The following is a 7795-nucleotide window of genomic DNA, read 5'->3' as shown; positions in this document are numbered from 1 at the left end:
TTTCAATTTGTGTTGAACAATTTGTGGCAAATTGAGACACTACATAGATAGAAGGGGATGCATTTTCTCATGCAATGTAGTTGGTGTTTGAGAATACAGGAGAAAGAGTAACATGAAAGATTGTTAAATCGGGAGGTTGTTGCTAAGCACCACTGATTCACTGAGGAGAGTAAATGCCAAGATCAGATCTATTAAGTATCAATTTAAACTCAACTATGGGAGATAAAAGGTCTCCTTGGAAGCTTTTAAAGAGCCTGCATCACTTGCAGCCAAAGGGCAATTTGAGCTGAAGACCAGCCACAGACCTTAATTAAAAATGGCAGAACCTCAGAGCAGATGAATTCTCAGCTTGGGTAAGTCCACTTCAATAGAATCAGGGTCCTAATGATAGAGGAGCTGAACTATTGGCCTTGGGATGGAGATACCTGTGAGACACACTTGAGGACCTTAATCACCTAGCTTCCCCTGAACACTCAAGGCCTGTAAAGTTGACCCACTTTCCTTTGCTGGAAGATAGAAGAAGTTTTCCTTGTTTGAAAATAATATAGAAGTTTCAAATGAGGTAGTTGTCTTACAAAACAATGCTGACCCTCTTTTGAATCTTCTGCCACTTCTCTCTAGGCAATCTACTAGTAGTAAGATCAAATTTCAGTATGACCAAACCATATAATCACAGGTTCTGCTAAGAGTGGAGAGAAATAGATGGCAAATGAGCTTTGGGATATGGCTAGCCAGATATCAACAGGAACATGGAACATATGTCTGGGAATAGATCCTGAGGTTTCCAGGATTAAGAGGCCAGAGAATGAAGTTGAGAAAGGGAAGTTTGTTGCTAAGGTGGCACTATCTTATGACACGGGATTTAATACCCAGGCAAAGACCCTTGAAAGACTCTTGGAAGCCTACATTTCCTGCTCTATCTGTGACATTGGGCATATTTTTTAAGGAAACCCTTCAGGGGGCCCTCTGGGTTCTTGCCCAGAGCAGATGAATTGGAGTCCACACTGAGATGATCATGAGGGAAAGTAGGTTTATTAATGCCAGCAGAAGGACAGAAGATGGGGGTGTCTCAAATAAATCTGCCTTTCCTGAAACAAGGGGAGCAGGAGCTTTTATGGATTCAAACAGGGGAGAGTAGAGTGGTTACCATCACAATGACAAGAATACACAAGGGTAAGACTAGCACTGATATAACCATAAACAAAGTTAAGTCCAGTCTAGAATTTCCATCACCATATTAGGTATACACAAAAGAGAGGCTAAGTCTTGAATAACAACAAATGGGGCGAGACCTGTTTAGAACAACCACTACAATAGCCGATCTAGGCTAAATCCAGCCAGTTTCAGCAATTTCAGATATTAACATTTTGCTATTTTATAATATAAAAGCATCTATATAATGATTTTGTAATTGTTAGAGGTTTGTAATAATTAGCAAGCTGTACCTCAGTTTCCCCTGATATGCTTTGGGAAAAAGGTAAACCCCCTCTCCTGTGTGGCACTTTCCCACAGGTTAAACAAAGGAACCCCGTAGAGACTGGAGTAAAGGGAGATAGAGATCTTCACCATCTGCATATCAGAGGGAGATGGAAATCTTTACTGCCTCTACCTGCATATCAGAGGGAGAAGGAGACAGAAACCTTCACTATTTACAAACCCTTTAAAACCTTACAGAGCAAAAGAAACATTTGTTCCTGCAGCATCCCAAGAAGCCATGGACTTCCTCAACCCCCTCCCACTACCTCACTCAGACCCTCAACCCCCCTCCCACTATCATTGCCCCACCTAGGAAAGTTGTGTATAAATTCAAGTCCCGCCCTTCCAGAAGTGGGTTGAAGTCTCTCTTCAGACCCCCACCACGCTGGTGGGGGGACTGAAGTCTATTCTTCAGGCCCCCTCCATTGGGAGAGCTTCTCAATAAATCTTTCTTTGTCTATAGTCAGTCAGTCTCTGTGTCCCAGTAAGCGCCTTATTTTCTCCAACAGTAATCATAATTTTCTGTTAATTCTTAATTCTGTTACAATTTCAGGCTTGATTTTTACTTCAAAACAAAGTAGGGGCTTTTGTTTCTCAAGGAAGCAACTGAAACTATTTTAATGTTAGGTTATGGAGTAGAGGACTACCTCATTCAAGACCCCAGTGTTTGCAGAAACCAAAGTGGGGCTGGATTTAAATTGCTGTTGTTCATTTTAACCTCAGTTTCCTCATCTATAAAATGAAGAACTTGCTCCATGTTAATTCATTAATATTCACTGACTACTCAACATGTGCTGGGTACTATGTTAGGCAGGGAGGTGTTAATGCTGCACACAATAGATTTGGTCTTTGACCTTGTGGAGCTTGCAGGGAGAGACTGGTAGTAAAAAAAAGTAAAGGATTTCAGGCTGAAATAACCTCACTGAAGAAAATAAACAATGTACTATAATAGTGAATGGTGGAAGAGAGGGCCTAAGTAGATAAAATGTTCACAAAGGGCCTCTCTTAAGAGGTGACAGTAGCTGACAACTAAAGGATAAGAAGTCAGCTACATGTACAGTTTGTGTAAGAGCTTTCCAGGCTGAAGGGAGTAGAAATGCAAAGGCTTGGGGCAAGAAGGAGATTGGTTGACTTCCAGAAACTGATAAAAGATCAGAGTGCTTGGATATGATGACGTGTTCCCTGGGATTGTTTTGCTTTTCAGGTTTTAGAATTCTACTTAATATTATGAGCTTTGTGCTTATATGAAACTACTTTTTATGTATAATGTAGATACAATATTTTAAAGTTATTGCTATCAGTTCTCACACTGTTATTTTTGGATATAAACCATATTAGTTTCCATTTATTGAGGGTCTAATATGTATCAAGCACTTTACAACTATTTCTTATCTCATTTACTTCTTCCTACAAGAGCGTTATTATTACCCACTTTTGCAGATGAGAAAATGGAGGCTTTGAGAGATGAATTTGCCCAAGATCACTGAGCATAAGCAAGAGAATTCTTCCTACTACTACTCCAGCAGATCTAGTTGTATATTTCCAAATATTAAACTCCAAGGGCTTTATTATAATTTAATTTAAAGCTTTAGTCCTGAAATGTAGTTCATTACTTTATGAGAGAAAGAAAATATAAAAGAGCCTTTTCTTGATAGATGCAAAGAATACCAAGTTCTTTTTTCTGGGTTGCATCTAATAATTCTCTTCTTAAGCTAATAGAATGGTGTTTAAACAAGCTAGCCTATTTTTTTTTTAACAATAGGAAAGTTTTGATGACAAGCAATTAAACTACGTCCAAGGGTTTTGCTACAGATACAAACTAAAGAGTCATTTAAAACATTAGATATTAATGTATAAGACATACCATAGTAAATCTGGGAGAAAATGCTTTACCAACTGAAGCTTACACCAAACTTTGAATGGTAGAACTCTTTTAAAAAAAAAAAAGAACTTGATTTAATAAAGAAGCAGGAACTACACAGCAATAACAAAAGATAAGAAGTAGTTAATAGCACTTTTGTTACTTAAATTTTCAATGATTATATCTGAAGAAACTCCTCAGATAGGGCACAGTTATGTCCATTGATTTTGACAAGTGTGCCTTATCCACTCAATGGGGAAAGAATAGTCTGCTAAACAAACGGTGTTAGGAAAACTGGATACATGCATAAGAACGAAGGTGGATCCGTACCTCACACCATCTTCAAAAATTGACTCAAAATGGATCAATAAACTAAATATAAGAGCTGAAACCATAAAACTCTTAGAAAAAAACATAGGGGAAATTCTTTAGAATCTTGTACTTGATAATGGATTCAATACTATAAACACAAACAACAGGGAAGAGGACATGGCTCAACTGATAGAGCATCCATCTACGATATGGAGGGTTCAGGTTTCAAGCTCCAGGGTCTCCTGACCCATGTGGTAAGCTGGCCCATGCACAGTGCTGCCACACGCAAGGAGTGCCATGCTACGCAGGGGTGTCCCCACGTAGGGGTGCCCCATGCACAAGGAGTGTGCCCTGTAAGGAGAGCCGCCCCACATGAAAAAAGCACAGCCCACCCAGGAGTGGCGCCACACACACACAGAGCTGATGCAGCAAGATGATGCAAAAGAAAAAGAGACTCCGTTTCCCACTGCTGCTGGATAATGCAAGCAGACATAGAAGAACACAGCGAATGACACGGAGAGCAGACAATGGGGGCGGGGAAGGGGGAAAGGGGAGAGAAATAAATAAAATAAATCTTTAAAAAACAAAAAACAAAACCCATAAGCAACAAAAGAAAAACATAAATTGGGCTTCATCAAAATTTAAAAATTTGTGCATCAAAGGACTTTATCATGATAGTAAAAAGACAAGCTACATAATGGGAGAAAATATTTGGAAAGTATATATCCAATAAAAGTTTAATATCCAGATTATATAAAGAAATCCTTCAGCTTAACAACAAAAAGACAACCCAATTTAAAAATGGACAAAAGACTTCCCATTGAAGATATTCAAATGGCCAGAAAGTACATAAAAGATGCTGCTTTAGTTTGCCAAAGGGCTGCTGATGGCAAAGTACCAGAAATGGATTGGCTATTATAAAGGCTATTTAGGGTAAAAGCTTAAAGTCTAAAGGCTATAAAATATCCAATTAAGGCATCATCAGAGCTTCTTTCTCACCAAAGTCGGCTGCCACAGGTTTAAGAAGAGGGCCACTGACCTCTGACAAGGTTTGAGCTCAGTTGAGAGCCTCCTATATCAGTCTCAGCTGTTCACTCTCTTCCCCAGTTCAGTGTAAGCAATCAGGCATACAGCAGGGCTAGTGTCCTCTTGAGCTGCTCTGTGGGCGCAGTCTCTTGGGGCTTTGTGCGTAAGTGATCCCCTAGTCCTCTCTCTTACATGGCAGGATCAAACACAGTGGCTTCCTTTTCCTGTGTCTGTCTGTGTCTCTGTTTTTTATCAGACCCAGCAAGAGGGTGGAGACTCAACATGAATCATGCCAACTGACATAGTCCAATCAAAAGCCCTAAAGTGATATTATCAAGTAATCTAATCAAAGGACCCTCAATCAAATTTAATAAAATGGTATCACATCCACAGGAACAGACTAGTTTAAAAACATAATCTCTCTTTTTGGGATTCATAAAATAATTTCAAACCACCACAGATGCCAACATCATTTGTCATCAGGGGAATGCAAATCAAAGCCACAACGAGATATCATTTCACATCCACTAGAATGCCTACTATTTTTTAAAAATTACAAGTGTTGGAGAAGATGTGGAAATTTAGGAACACTCATTCTTTGCTGGTGGCAATGGAAAATGGTGCAGCCGCTGTGAAAGACAGTTTGGCAGTTCCTCAGAAAGTTAATTATAGAATTACCATATGACCTGACAATCCCACTAGGTATATACCCAAAAGAACTGAAAGCAGGGACTTGAACAGATATTTTCACACTGATGTTCACAGTGGCATTAGTCACAATTACCAAAAGATGGAAGCAACTCAAGTGTCCATCAACTCATGAATGGATAAACAAAAAGTGGTATGTATATACAATGGAGTATTATTCATCCATAAAAAGGAATAATGTCCTTATAAATGTGACAACATGGATGATCCCTGAAGACATCACATTGAGTGAAATAAACCAGACATAAAAGGAAAAATATTGCATAATTTCACTGATAAGAAATTATGAGAATAAGCAAACTTATAGAATCAGAATCTAGGTTACCAGAGGATGGGATGGGGATAAGGAATGAGAATTTAAGGCTTAAACTATACAAAGTCCCTATTTAAATCAATGGAAATGTTTTGGTAATGGCAGCATAGCATTGTGAACATAATTAATAGAACTGAAATCTATATCTGAATGTGGTTAAAAGAGAAAATAGGGAAACGGACTTTGGCCCAGTGGTTAGGGCGTCCGTCTACCATATGGGAGGTCCGCGGTTCAAACCCCGGACCTCCTTGACCCGTGTGGAGCTGGCCATGCGCAGTGCTGATGCGCGCAAGGAGTGCCGTGCCACGCAGGGGTGTCCCCCGCGTGGGGGAGCCCCACGCGCAAGGAGTGCGCCTGTGAGGAGAGCTGCCCAGCGTGAAAAGAAAGAGCAGCCTGCCCAGGAATGGCGTCGCCCACACTTCCCGTGCCGCTGACGACAACAGAAGCGGACAAAGAAACAAGACGCAGCAAATAGACACCAAGAACAGACAACCAGGGGAGGGGGGGGGAATTAAATAAATAAATAAATCTTTAAAAAAAAAAAAAAAAAAGAGAAAATATTAGGTTTTATATATGGTAATAGAATAATTTTTTTAAAAAATTCATGGAACTACACTATCCAAACAGTGAACCCTAAGTTAAACCATGGATTACAGTTAATAGTTCAATTATAAAAATGTGCTTTCATCAGTTGTAACACCATTGCAAGGTGTTAATCATAGGTAAGTATATGGGTATCCTGCATTTAATGTATGATGGTTCTGTAAACTCACAATTTCTCTAATAAAGAAAAAAGATTCTCAAACCTGCTCTTTTCATTAACTAATCGAATAGTTTTAAAAGGCAGCTCATAATAAGAATCTCAGGAAGAGAAGGAAAAAATTGTTCCCTCTTCCCTTAGGGCTACAGAAAAGTAGACATTATTCTATATCTTAAAGCCAGTTCTGAGAACATTCACAAAATATTCCTTTTATTCTCTTACTTAATGTGAAGACTTGTATTAAAATACATAATCCTGTTCTAATTTTCTGTTTTTTATTTAAAGAAAATCTTTTAAGACATCTGGACTTCTGAGTATACTGCTATATCCTGTGAAAAGAACTAATAGCCAAAGCTTGTAATTCTGATTGGTGGACTCACTTCATAATTTTTTGCTTCAGTAAATAATATTTCAAGTGACCTCTCTGTTTCCTGAAAGGTAAAAATGCTTGCAAGACTTCTTCACTATATGTGAAGAGCTTCATAATGTCTTTTTCCCTTTATATATCAAGGGATTATAAACCATAATTCAAACGCATTCCTTATTAAAGCCCAAGAGTTGAGAGCCTTTGTCTCATTTAAATTCACACTGCTGAGTGCTTTGATAGAGGTTAAATTAAGAATCATAGATGCCAAGAAGAAGTAACTTTTGAAGTTGGGGACCTGAGAAAGCTTCACATACGAGATGACATTTAAGCTTCTGCGATTGAAAAGTAAAATTTCTGCATGCAAAGAAGATAACAGCAGTGTTCCACCAAGTGTTTCTGGTGGAAAGAGCAGCATAATATAAAGCATAATGCCATGAAAACATATGTTTGGAGAATATTGCCTTTTCAGCATGACAAGGGGTGGGAGTCAGTTACTGAATGAAGCTGTAAGAGTTGGTTGGGCCAGATCTATTAGGTATGCCAGGAGTTTTTGTATAAGCCATGGTACGCCATCAGATATTTGTGAGTAAGAGAACTAAGCAATTAGCTGTTGACTTAGAAATGTAACTAACAGCAGGATAGAGAATATATTGAAGAGGGAAAGACCTGGATGCAGGAATACCAATTAATAAGTGACCTGAATAGTCTCCATGTAAGACAACAAGGAGAATGGCAATGGAAAATATTTTAGAAGTATAATCCCCCAGAAAAAGAGAACAAAGAAGGAAAGAGGATTGAGTATCCCTTCAGGTTACTAAGTGTGATGGTAGCATCTTGTAATATACATACCATAAACCTATGGAATGGTTCAAATGTGAAAGATAGAGGAGTAAATTGAATAATCCCTTGAGGTTTCCCCTGGTTCTATTATCTGTCAATAAATCCAGGCTATTTTAGTGGAAGTCACTGATG

This window comes from Dasypus novemcinctus, chromosome 6, assembly GCF_030445035.2.
Source record: "Dasypus novemcinctus isolate mDasNov1 chromosome 6, mDasNov1.1.hap2, whole genome shotgun sequence".
Classification (NCBI taxonomy): domain Eukaryota; kingdom Metazoa; phylum Chordata; class Mammalia; order Cingulata; family Dasypodidae; genus Dasypus; species Dasypus novemcinctus.
Note: the sequence above shows the minus strand (reverse complement) of the source record.